The sequence below is a fragment of the Pygocentrus nattereri genome, chromosome 26 (assembly GCF_015220715.1).
Source record: "Pygocentrus nattereri isolate fPygNat1 chromosome 26, fPygNat1.pri, whole genome shotgun sequence".
NCBI lineage: Eukaryota > Metazoa > Chordata > Actinopteri > Characiformes > Serrasalmidae > Pygocentrus > Pygocentrus nattereri.
The window spans coordinates 10,828,015-10,842,368 of NC_051236.1; the positions used below are offsets into that span (position 1 = coordinate 10,828,015).

Below are 14,354 nucleotides of genomic sequence, written 5' to 3' on the forward strand. Positions count from 1 at the left end.
TGCTTGATCTTCCCTCACCCTATTGTGGCAATCTGGTTGATCTTCCCTCAACCTGTAGTACCTGCTGGATCTTCCCTCACTGACCTGGTTGATTTTTTCCTCACCCTGTAGTGACCTAGTTGATCTTCCCTCACACCGTTCTGACCTGCTTGATCTTCCCTCACACCGTTCTGACCTGCTTGATCGTCCCTCACACCATTCTGACCTGCTTGATCTTCCCTCACGCCACTCTGACCTGCTTGATCTTCCCTTATGCCACTCTGACCTGCTTGATCTTCCCTCACACCATTCTGACATGCTTGATATTCCCTCATGCCATTCTGACCTGGTTGATCTTCCCTCAACCTGTAGTGACCAGGTTGATCTTCTCTCACCCTACATCAACCAGGTTGATCTTCCTTCCACCTTTTAGCAAACCGATTGATTCCTCCTTCACTCTTTGTGGCAAGCTGGCTGATCTTCCCTCGCCCTATAGTGACCTAGTTGATCTTCCCTCACCCTACACTGGTTAATCCTTCCTTCACCCTATAGCAACCTGGTTTATCCTGTTTTCACCCTCTGTGGCAACCTGGTTGATCTTCCCTCACCCTATAGTGACCTAGTTGATCCTTTCCTCATCCTATAACAACCTGGCTGATTTTCCTTAAGCCTTTAGCAATCTGATTGATCCTTCCTTCACCCTTTGTGGCAACCTGGTAGATCTTCCTTCACCCTATAGCATCCTGGTTGATCTTCCAATATCCTTTGTAGCAGCCTGGTTGATCCCTCCCTCACTATTCAGAGCAAACTGGGGGAACCTTCCCTCACTCTTTGAAGCAATCTGATTGATCTTCCCTCACTTGCTGAAGCAACCTGGTTCATCTCTTCCTTATACTTTGGTGCAAACTGGCTGATCTCCATTCAATCTTTATAGCAATCTGGTTTAACTTCACTTACCCTTTGTAGCAATCTGCTTTGTCTAACCTATAAAACAACGAGGGTAATGTTCCCTCACACTTTGTGGCAACCCAGTTGATCTTCTCTCACCCTATGAAGCAATCTGCTTGATTCCTACCTCACCACCACTTAGTTAATACCTCCTGTGGCTCTGTGAGACATACTCCATACACTTAGAAGCCAGCATCCCTGAAAAGTCTGAACTTCTTGATTTTTAAAGGGTGGGATCAACACAGCGGAGAGGACAAACTAAAACAATACTGTACACATGTTCACTCTCCAGAAAACAACTCTTCAAAGGTGCCTTTGTTAACAAATGGATCCTCAAAACCACAAAGGTACTTCACAAGACTAAAAGAAAGAACTAACTCAGAGAGCTCCATTTAAAACCTGACATTATAAAGTAGCATCATTTCCACTTTGCCACTGGCTGACCTGATATATCAGACACGATCGTGCAAGATTGCAGAGATAAGCTCTCCATTTACAGTAAGGTATTTACCACATGCCATTTTCAGCATGACTTTCAAAGGCACTTCAGAAACCCACTACACCATCAAGGCTTATCTTAAGACAATCTGTGAGCAACCGCAGGAGGAATGCTTCAACTAATGACAATACGTCCGCAGACTTTCTTCACACATACGCACACGCAAGTTCAAATAAAGCAGGTCACGAAACTGACACACTTCTGATCACTCGGAGAAGCCCAAACAGGGCAGCAAAAAATGTAAAACATAAATCAGAAGTTTTTCTTTTTCATTATTTACTTAGAAATCTTATGCAAACTCTCTATTTCAGCATGTGTAATATTTTCCTTTACATTTGCCCATGTTTCAGTTTTGCTCAATGAGAGATGTGAGAAGCTGTCTGTTCCACAGCAGCAAATGCATGTATTCATTTACACATAAATAGGAATGCTTAGTGCATCGCCAATGCAAAAATGAGCAAAAGTTGATGAACTAGCATTTATTAGCACCATGAAACATTCATGCTCTGAATAATACATTACATAGGAACTTAGTGCTTTTAAAGTGATTGATGAAGTTAGAGGGGTCGAGATGGAGCGGGTCTTAGTAAACACTAGAGGAGGGGCTGTGATCTCTGTCAGGGCCTGTAATCGTGCTAATTGGCCTCAGCAGAGTCTTCTGCGTAGTAAAAAAGGGAGAAAAAAACACTACGAGCAGTGCACTGAGGAAGTAAGTGAGCGCTGCGCGGCTGCAGCTGGTGGCTGCATTTGAGCTGTATTTACAGGACATTAGACTGTGTTTCTGCACTGTCGGTAACACAAAAGGGGGAAACTCTGAACAAAAGCAGTGCTTTTTGCATTTCAAATTTTACTCCGGAAAAAAAAAACCTCCCTCCCTTCCCCCTCACCTCCTCAGAGCCCAAACACAACCTCCAACCTCAAATCATATTTCAAAAACTCCATCACTTCACATTTCAAACGCAACAAAATAGCTTCTGCGCTGAAAAAAGAGAAGGGAAAGAAAAGAAAAGAGAGTGAGAGAGAAAGTATGTGTATGTATGTGTGTGTGTGTGTGTGTGTGTGTGTGTGTGAGTAGAGAGAGTGAGCAAGAAAGAGAGAGGGGGGAGAGAGAAAATGAGCGCGAGAGGGAGAGAATGAGAGAGAAAATCCATTAATTTTCCATTTTCAGTGGAGTTGCTCTTTAAGAGCTTTCACAAACCAAGAAGCATTGAAAAACCAATTAATCAAACATGAATGGCCTATCATAGCTAGTGCAACCCTATTTCCATAGCAACAGCCGCTGGCTAGAAGCGTCAACCCTGTTCTTTAATCTGAGCACACTATAGCTTTCTCTAAACAACAGGAGAAGACAAGAGAGCAGAGCAGAGAGAGCCTCTACCTTCAAATCACTGCTCCAGTATGAGCCTATGATTGGAGCCTTTTTTGGGAGGGGGGGTACAAAAGGTATCATCATCATCGCTTCTCCACAGTCAGCCGAGCAGAGCACCAATCTATTTCAATCTGCTCTCTCTCTCTCTCTGAAAAAAAAATCTGAATAATTTATGGTATTTGTTTCAAAACTGGCATAGCAGCACCATGATTTAAATTCTGAATATCATTTCAGTGGCATTGACTTGAATTACTGCTCCCATTGCCTGCTGGATGGACTGGTGCTCCAATTTGAAGCAGGAAGTGGAGCGCAAAAAAAAAGGCAGGGGGGCGGTTAGAGCATGAGTATATATAAATATACAAATATATATATATAAATATATACATACACACACACTTAATATCTTCAAATTGGTTACTTTACCAATTTACTAAATATTTGGTCATTTCAGTTGGTGCATTGGCAGCTGGCAATTTTACAATAACATAAATAACATCAATAAATAAATAACAGCAACAAAAATGGAGATGGAAACAAAAAAATCATCAGCGACACACCCGATTTAATTTAATGGACTGGCTTCTCCTGTAAAGTTACCACTGTAGAGATACAAGGAAGCAAACCATGCAGAACTTCACATAATCACATAATAAATCACATGAAAAAAATTATTATACTGACATATCAGGTCCCCTTACAATAAGACATTAAAGCTAAAATCATCACAACACTCAATGTTCTCTGAAATAAAACAAAAAAATCCTTTATTTGTTCCCACATTAAAAGTCATCATTTTACATTTTGTATTAAGTAAACAATTTCAGAGCAAAACCAACTGATAAACACATCTGAGTTTTGTGAGAGCGAGTCCAGCCCTTTTAGTTAGAGTTACATTTGCGTTCAATTCATTCTGAGCCATGAGCGTAATCAAAGGAATAAAGACACAACACTTTCAACTAACACCCCCCCACCCCGCCTTAACTATCGCTTCTGACAAACGAGTCCGAGTGAATCATTAAACAAACATGCAACGGCTGCTTCCCATACGTTTAGAGTAGATACCAAATATTTGTTTTGTATGTTGTTTGCTGCTGTATCAGCGGGGGGATGGGGGGGGGGGGGGGTTTAAAAATGTCAGATTGAGCAAGTAGAGGCAAAAAAATAGGGGGGGATGAAATGAGAAGGTGATGCAGTTAATTGAGAAGGGGAAGAGAGCGAGAGACCGACAGACAGAGAAAGAGACAGAGTGACAGAGTGAGGAGAGAGTCAGAAGAAAAAAAGAATAGCAGAGAGAGATCGAGAGAAAGAGGGAGAGAGAGAGAGAGAGAGAGTGTGTCAAAGTGAGAGAGATTGACAAAGAAATAGTGCTAAAGAGAGACAGAGAGAGAGAGATAGAGAGAGAGAGAGAGAGAGACTGAGCAAGAGCCAGAGAGATGGAGAGGGAGGGAGTGAGAGAGGGAGAGAGAGAGCGAGCTATCTCTAACAGTCATCAGTTGAGGCTATATAAAGCAGGTTGGGGACGGCTGTACAAACATTATGAAAGAGTCTTACAAAGGTTAGCCGTTGCCATAGGTACTGTATGCTAATTACTAAATGGTATCATCCACGGCGGGGGTGGTGGAGGGGGGGGTGGTAGTGTCTGGGTAACTGCCTTTATTTGGCCATTACTGTCTCTGAGGCCAAGACAAACAGTCCTGGTCCCCTCTGCATTCTAATACAAAGGGTCAACAGCGGTGCCAATATCCAGATATACACACGATAAGGCCAGATCCATAAATTTACGTTTATTCACCCCCACGCACACACATGTGCCCCAATGCCCCCCCCACCCCGATAAATGTGGAACAGGCATTTTAAATTACCTCTGTGACGTGATGAGAAACCCATTGTACCTCACACACACATGTACTCAAGCACACAAACACACACACACACACACAGCATATTGTTCATTTTGTGTTGGCAGTGAAAACACTGGAAAGTTCTCTGATTCATTTCCTGTTTCTCTGTTGTACCCAGAACTCTCTGTGTCCACACTGTGTCCATCATAGTCAAACAGGGCCCAAACAACAACAACAGCAGCTCTTATCCAATTATAGGCAGTGCATTGTGTGCGTGTTTGTACATGTGAGATAGAGAATGGAGAGAATTGGAGAGAATATCTCAGCGTTATTGTTCCAGTGATCCTGTGACCCAGGCTCTGATTCTCGCATGGACTGGACTGTCACTGGCCTCATCCACCAGGCCTGAACAAACTCAGCTGCACTCCTGAGCTAATGCTAGGAGGGCGAGGCGCATGATAGTACAGACAAACCACATAAAGCTAATATTACTTTACATACCCCACCCCATGCACCAAAAGTAGTTGATCAGCCAAAATATGTTTGTTGTCCAAATATGGCTTTGCTAGTTTTGCACTGGAGCTATGAAGCTAATGTAGCAACCAAAAGCTTCTACCTATGAATTAGCATGTGGTAAATTGCCTGCCTACATCCTTACTGTTTTAAAATGTGTTGTTTTACATGGTTTTACGTGATTCAAATGTGTCAATCACTGCTACAAGATTATACTCTATACTATATTCAACCAATACTGCTGACCTTCAGTTACTGGTAAGAATTGTGCCGATGTAACACATTTTATTCACGCGCAACTGGCTAATACATTTAAATCAGGCAAATTCAGAGCTTCATTTTTTCAAGTGCACTTCATGTGGCTCTTTTACCACCCTGCTGCAGCTCCACAGCAGAATTCGAGTTTTAGGTAAGAATAAAACAATCCTCCATTGCAGTAAAATAAAGCTCTGCTGATCGTTCAACACAGTTTTAACAATAAATGATCTTAAACACTGGAGTTAATGTAGAACTGTGTATTCAACCCTTAACCCTGAAGGCTAACATGCAGACTGCTGGTCACCATAGCAATGTAGACAAGCTAGTTAGTAGCTAATGAAAAGGCAAAGAGAAAGATTTAAGACAAACATAGATAATTTGGAGATAAATGGACTCCTTCACCAGCTTCTTTTTCAAATTTTCCCGTTCCATCTTAAATGGTGAAGCAATTACATTCCGGTGTCTCAGGCACCATTTAAGGTGGAATGGGAAAATTACATTACATTACATTTACATTACATTACATTTAGCAGACGCTTTTATCCAAAGCGACTTACAAATAATGTAGAACAATGTAAATAATTAGAACAAGAAGCTGGTGAATAAGAAGATGACTAAAGTCAAACAATGAGAGACATTTTACAAGAAACTATTCTACTTTTGAAGAAAGGTTTCCTGCTGGAGATGTGAGAAAATTGACTGAGCTGAGCTAAAGCCTATAGCTGAGCTAAAGCTTAAAACAGAGTAAAGTAAATCTGTGTTTTTGTTTATATTATATTTTTAGCCAATACTAGTACATTAGCACATATTTACAGCCAAGATGGTAAATTGGGCATAACATGTTGTGACCCCCAAAATGGTTTTATTTTTGTTGAAAGGAAAAAAATGTCTCTTCTTAACATTTGGGTTGCTGAACCCTGACTTAGGGTAGACTTTAATGTATTATGTATAATGTACTGTAATGTTATTCCTTGACAAACTTTACCTTTAATTCTCTTTTCTTCTGCTTAGCCTCCCTTAATATCACTACCCGAGGGATGAGCTTGGATTACAGAAGCACAATAATGAATACAGTCTACTGGAATTCCAGCAATGGATTCAATGCATGTAAAACTAAGGCCCTGATACATCACTGCATACAGAGAAGGCCTCACTGTAATCTGATGTGTGGTCTGCAAAGCAACCAGCTGAAATATTTTGTAGCTCCAGTTATGACACTTTCAGAAGGTTGTGGAATGAACCAAGTCTAATAGCCGCTGGGTGATGGGGCGTATCTTGGCATCTTGGCATCCCTATTGTCCTTCCCTTTCTCCATTCCCCTCCCTCTTTCCTTCTCCTGCTCTCTCTCTCTCTCTCTCTCTCTCTCTCTCTCTCTCTCTCTCTCTGTGATTGGAGACATCTTGTTGCGAGTGATGGCTCACTCGGCGCAGGTTCACAGTTGCTATTGTAAAATCACAGAGCGTTTAATTGAAACAAATGACTATAATAATAGAACATTATCCCGGCAGGCTCGCGGCCATGGCAGCTTTAATTAGCCAAGCGCCGGAGACTGATCCTTCACAAGCGCCGTAAACAGAGCGAGAGAGAGAGAGAGAGAGAGAGAGAGAGAGAGAGAGAGAGAGAAAGAGAGAAAGAGAGAGAGAGAGAGAGAGAGAGAGACAGAACCAGAAGGAACCTTGCCGTGCCTTGCCCTCCCCACGACTCCTCGCTCGCCCCGAGGGCAGAACATGAAAACCCTCCACTGTTCCTCACCTCCTCCATCTTTCTCTCTCTCTCTCTCTCATACACTCTCTCTCTCTCTGTCTGCCGGTAGACCCCAGAGGGTCATTTATAACACAGCTAAGAGCGCTAATAAGGGAGTGGATTTATAAATCACAAGCTGGTTAAATCGCTAAGCAGAGTGGACCTGCTCTCTCTGCACACGTGTATGTGCTGCGTCAGGCAAGAGAGACTGGATCGGTTACACATGAGAGACCAAGGGATTATCATCATGTACGTTGGAAGAATAAGCCCTATAGAGTATATACACACACACACACACACACACACACACACACACACACACACACACACACACACACACAAAACAGAGGACTGCTCTGTGACTCCGTAACAGCATCATGATTTAACCTACAGTAATTATCAACTTTAATGGGGCTGATTGTGTCCAGGTAGATTACAGTAAGAGAGAGAGAGAGTGAGTGAGAGAGTGTGAGAGAGTGAGAGAGACAGAGAGAGAGAGATTGAGAACGCATGAGCGAGAGTGAGAGAGAGAGAGCATGTGTGAGACAGACAGAGAGAGAGAGAGAGAGAGAGAGAGAGAGAGAGAGAGAACACATCACAAGCAGTAAGACTTATTTACATAAAACCTAAAATTAAAATAAAACTACTGGCTAATTACTTGTAAATAACAACCATGTACCACTATTTTTGTCTCTTATTTATGTTTATTGATAATGCAACTTGTAACATTTATACATTTATGCCAACAGAGCACTGTACTGAGAGAGAGGGAGACAGACAAAGAGAGGGACATGCAGCGAAAAAAAGTAAGGGAGAAAAGAAAGAAAGAAAGAAAGAAAGAAAAGGGAGGGATGGAAAAAGAGAAAGAGAAGGGGAAAGAAAACAAAAGAATGAGAGTGTGAATGAGAGAGAGAGAGAGAGAGAGACAGACAGGGATATAGAGACAGACAGCCAAAAAGGAGGGACATGCAAGGAAAAAGTCAGGGAGAAAAGAGAGACATAAAGAAAGAAAGAAAGAAAGAAAGAAAGAAATAAAGAAAAAGAGAGAGAGGGATGGGAAAAAGAGGAAAGAAGAAGGGAAGAGAGCAAAAGAAAGTGAGAGAAAAGCAAAGGGATAGAGAAGAGAAAGAGGCAAAGTGCACAAGAGTGAGGGTGTGAGTGAGCTGGTCAGTATGCTCAGGCCAGCTGAGAAAATCGTGTCCTCAGCACTAAACTGTAAATTCTTTGACGACGGCACTAAGTCGAGGATTTAATGAGCTAAAAAAGATGAGCAAAGCGAGAAAAAGCAGAACAGGACAGAACACGGAGTCTCAGTCCATGTTATTTCTGTGTTTAACTGCTTACAGTGTGAACGTCAGGCTGATAATGAGTCAGAATATGGGAGAAACGTCAACTTAATATAATAATTCTGTTTTACTGTAAATACTCCAGTGATGACTGAGATACAGAAAGTATTATATGGTTAATTGAAAAGAGAAGAATAGGAAAAATATGTCAATATGGTCTCCAAACAGCTGCTCACTTCTTACGTTCATCTGTTCAGCTCTCTCTCTCTCTCTCTCTCTTTCTCGCTCTCAGAGGGCTTTGACATGACAGCTTTCGAAAGGTTCATGAAGAAAAGAGGCAGCAGACTCAACACACGATCCAGACAGTAAGACAGAACATTTCTGCTGCGTCTAATGAGGAAAAAGAAGCCCCTCACACACGCCACACGCGCACGCACACTCCTCAGCAGGGCGCCGCAGCAACAATTAGGTTCATTTGAAGATGATTAGCGAGTGTGTTAACTCCTCACACATGCTCTGCATGTGTGTGTGACAGCAGAGCAGCACTCCAAAAAGTCGGTCCAAAACCCCCTGCCAACTCCAAACACATCTGCCTCGACACTCTCACTGTCTAAACAGGCTTCACGCGCTCTCTGGAGCACAACTCCGAGAGCTTTTCAATATCACTCATATTCAACTTTGGCAAACAGGAATCAGAGCTGAAGAGTGAATTCTGTATTAGTAGTTATCAAGTTCGGTGAAGTTTAGGGATTTTCAAAATGTTATTAACCTGTTTTTGTTGGGTTGGAACAGCTTAAAGGACAACTCCACCAATTTTAAAATCAATGATACATAAGTAATGATGGTCACACTTTACTTAGATGGTCCCCTATAGATGATCTACAGATATTTATATTATTAACAAGCTTTCTGGTGATACTCAGTTGATTATCATCAACAATAAGCTCAGGGTTAGGTTTAGGTTTTGCCTTGGGGTTATGGTTAGGATTAGGATAAGGTTTAGCAGAATCTTTATCAAGTTCAGTTGCACTGAAGAGATATTTAGTTGAATGTTAGGTAATGATTAACTGAGCATCTACAAAGCAGCTACAGTGGACAAATAAAGTGTTGCTGTAATGATTCATAAATCAATCATTCAGATGTAAACAAAGTCATTCAGAGTGGTGTGATATGAAATGGTTCATTGTAGAGAAACTTATCCACTCTAATTTCTTTACTGTACACTCTCAGAAAAAAGGTAGTAAACCCTCACTGGGGCAGTACCCCTCTTGTCACTGAGGTGGTACCCTCAAGGGTACATCGCAGTACTTGTAGTCAGGGAACATAACCGCACCATAATCCATTGAAATTAGATAAGTTGTATTGACTCCACACAGCCCGTCTCGCCTCTATGCTTTGTTTTAAAACATTTGGTTATGAAAATGTTTTCACCTGGAAAAAACTTATTTAAGGTCCACAACTGGACCTTAAAAGCACTGTTGTACCTTTGAGGGAACATTTACATTGTTTATACCTTGATGAACAAAAAATGTACCTGCGCAGAACCTTTTTTTCTAACAGTGTGGTGGTGATGGGAACCAGGGGTCATGATGTCTACAACACTAATAAAGCCATTTTATTTACTACTCAAAACCACCATTGAACTGACCTGTGTCTTAAGAGTTTTTATATGTGATGGAGATAAATGTAAAATAGTGGTAAATCCAAAAAATTTTTTTTCTGTGTGGACAATTTTACCTATTTAGGTCAAAAGCTTTTTGTAAAACAATCACTCTTGAGAGGTACATTTCTAAGGCATTAAATTATTGATGTCTGGTTCCCATCACCACCTCTGTGAAAAATTCTGATCTGATAAGTTTCTCTAGGAATGGAGAATTTTACACCCAACTACTCTGAATAACTTTGATATTGTAATGTTACTATACAGAAAAAAATAAGACTAAGCAGACTTATATTTAGAAAAACAATATCACACAAATATTTGTGACAAATTTGGTGACAGCACAACATTTGGGATTATGCCATACCAGAAATGTTACCACTTTTGTCCCCTTGTTGTAAGGTCAGCACTCATCAGTAGGCCTGTCGTGAAAGATTAAGGCCTGATGATTAACTGTCATATAAATAATTGTGAATTTAATTGTGCTTTTTGTTCATTGTTTCCAAATTTGCCAATTAGCTACCTTGTTGATACTCAGTAGCTTCCAATTGATGAAAGAAACAGCTTAAACTAAAATATGTAAACAATACTCACTGCTGCCCTCTGAAGGTGATTAACACAAGTCAGAAGTAAGAACTTTCATTCATCAGCATTCAAACCATTAGGGTGTTTAAACCAGCTCAAAGAATAGGGCCTAAAAAAATCAATATGTGCTTAAACCAGTAGTTTGGAATAGAAACATTATTTGGGGAGCCATTATATATATAATATAAATATCTAGATAGTATAATATAGAGCTGGCAACTCGATGACATACTATTATTATTGTGATAAATTACAACACAACACACTTTTCTAAGTATATCATGGGTATCATCAGTATGAAGCCCTGCTGGTGACATCCCATATAAATAAAAATAATGCGTGGCCACACCTTAGTAATGCATATAAACAAGATCCATGCATGGTAACAACTTAGCAAGGCGTGGGAATGGAATGATTTAACTTGTGGCCATGACTTAGTAAGGCATGGGAACGAGATAATTAAGTCATGGCCACAACTTAGCAAGGCATGGGAATTTCCCATCCCTTACTAAGTTGTGGCTACACATTATTTTTATTTATACAGGATGTCACCAGCAGGGCTCTGTACATCAGTACTCTTATAACACTGAACATTTAAAGGGAACCCCATGAAGCAGAGTATTACAAAATGCCCCCAAAGTATTAAGAAATAGCTGTTTTATCTTAACATACTCATTTTTTCTTAACTACCCGAAAAATAGCAGTGTAAATCAACATTATTGGCAGTGTCTGCAAACTATTCATCAGCAGTCAATAAAATTGTGAAATTCCACCTAAAACTCATAATTCAAATTCAAATTATTGTCATTTAGGCACTGCATGGGCCTGCTGACCAAGGCAGAGCTTATTTAAAAAAATATTCAGCTAATCAAGTCACGCAATTGAGATGAGGTGGGATTTACTGCTGGTTCAAGCTTTTTTCTGTAGTGCACAGTGAACACAGCTAATCACATTTGCTCCCTTCAACAGTGAAATGGCAGCAGATCCAGAAGTCCCTGCCAGCTGTAATGGATAACAGTCTCTCTTTGATAAACTGAGACAAAATGTGTTTTTGAACTTTTACGCGCCTTCCAAGACAGAGAACTCCCCACCAAACTTCTCCACACACATCATTTAGGAAGAACACAACCTGATTTCCCTCCCAGCCTACTAATGAGATGTGAAATGATTTATGAATGAAATCTCTATGGCGTCAAATACATATCCCAGCCTACAGGCAATATTACTGAGGAAACTGCTGATTTTTCCATCTATTATACTGTTTACTCCTCTAACTAAACACAAACCATGCAAACTCATACTGGCACAGTGTTATATTTTTAATGGAAAAATCTACTTACAAATTGTACCTTTAATTGCTTTAATGAGACACCTTTAATTTCCCTGGTATACTATAAAACAGGCCAACATATTGTAAATTGTTTTGAAGCCAAAATAATATCAGTTCATTTTCAAGAAGCATCTGAATTTGACATGACATAAAAATTTACTAGCACACAAACAGGCTTCATCTTTGTTTACCGACATGTAGAGGGCATGTCCCGAAAGGCAATTAGATTTTTAGGCGGCAGCCTTCATTTGACCTCCACAATCTTCTACAATGGAGGAAGTAGCCAAGAGGCCTGTAGTTTGACATGCAGCTCTGAATTGACCTATTCTTGCTCTGTCCAGAAACATGCTCTTTCGTAGCCACTGTAGTGGGGCTGGAAAGTTTTACAGAGCGTTAGCAGAAATCCCATCCCAGCTAATGGAGAACTGTAGTGATCATAATTTAGAGTCACTGCAAAATGCTGAGCTTCTCATTTAAAACGCTGTGCTTCTGAGCTGGACAGTGTTGTAGCTAATCAGAACTAAACAGGATGGAAATGACAACAGTGAATTTGCCATTATGCTAACCTATGATTTTGAGACACAGTAATTTTAGTTTAGGGCAGATAGGAATGTGCCAGCTTTGTGTTAGCGTTAGCATACTATTAGAAACTCCATAGGGGTGTAAACTGCATTTTCACAGAAGTGGGTTTTTTGAGTTTTGATGTTTGTAGCTTGAGCTGAAGGCTTCGCACTAATAGACAGTTTGCCACTGGACTTTTTCCAATGTTTTGTAAAGCTTGACTACCCAGCAACAGATGTTTTTAAAGAGTACATTTATGAACAGGTCAATTAGTTGCTACACCATCCTATTACCTTCCTCTTGGATCTTCTGGAAACTGGAAGGAAAAGGAGGAAGAGGGCATCAAATTCTCCTCCTCTTCTCTGCTTTCTGTTTCCCATCATCCCTTGTTCTATCATATTCTCACTCTCTCTGCCCCCTCCCCCTCAGTAGCAGGCAGTGAGCTAAAAGTATGTCGTTTGGAAGGAGCTGCAGTAGTCAGCTGATGCATGCAGGAGATACACAGCACAGTAATACGGACACGATTTCATGCTATGATAAGATGGAGGAGCCGGTGGCCAAATGAGATACATAAAATAGGGCTTTATCTACAGCAGTAGTAATAGCAGTGCACCCCCCCTCCCTCCCTCCACACCCTCCACTCTCTGTCTCTATCTCATTCTCTCTGGCTGAGATAAAGACATTGAGGATATGCTGTTGGTACGCTGACTCGCAATCAAATCAGAGTTTGTTTTCCCAGCAACAACACCAACGTCCTTCCCAAAGCCGACACACCTCTGCCGGCAGCGATGACAAGACACAAAGTAAACAACAGTAGACAATGGTGAAAAACTCCTCTTATTATAAGTTGGAGTTATCGTTGATATTTTTCTTTTCTATTTAAATATGATCATGTAATAAATTACACATGCGTTTGTCTTGCATTGACAGGTTCGGGTCCACACTTCTGAACTTTTTCTACCTTTTTCAAAGTCAAGCAATGACAGATACATGGTAAACATATAAAGAAGACTGCACCCCATAACTTTTCATTAAATTGAAATCATAGTGGAATATGCCCTCTTGTTCTTACAAACACAATTAAAAGGTTAGAATTTGTACTTTCAACTGACTTTTTCTGCTTATTTACATGCATCTGTATATTCAGCTTACAGCAGTTTAGCTCCACCTGTTCACACTGATGATATAAGGAGTGTTTCACCTCAAACTGCTTTAAGAATGAGATACACTCTTAAAAAAATGTAGTAAATAGTCACTGGGGCAGGACCCCTGTTGTCACCCTCAAGGGTACATCTCAGTACCTTTAGTCAGGGAATATAATTCTACCATAATCCACTGAAATGATATTTTCTAAGTTGTGCTGACTCCGCACACCCCGTCTCGCCTCCAGGCTTTTTTATTTCATTGCTGTTTTAAAACATTTGGTTATGAAAATGTACAAATACTTACTTTTCACCAGTTTGAACACCTTTGGTCAATTATAACGCATGTTTTATTGAGTTTCTAAGAGAAAATAAGTGAACACATTCTCTATAGGGTACAGTTATCTAACAAATTGTAGGGCTAAGTTTCTATTTATTTGCTCGATTTGCTATTTATAAACTTGCATGGGCAACATAGTTACATTCAGCAAATAAACAGTAATTGTGTAATAAACAGTAATTAACACAAATGTCATAAATGGAAATAATACAATGAGGGAAGAATAACTGTTAACTGTGAATTAAGCATCAAGATCTCAGATATTAGAGAGCATAAACCCTGCCAGTCTTCCATTTTTCA

At 40.4% G+C, this 14,354-nt stretch overlaps 1 protein-coding gene across 7 annotated transcripts in view; it reads right to left on the reverse strand.

The window, feature by feature from the left end:
- The window catches only part of tox2 (TOX high mobility group box family member 2), a 159,965-nt gene that overhangs the window by 30,737 nt on the left and 114,874 nt on the right, over positions 1-14,354 (reverse strand). The window lies entirely within an intron of this gene.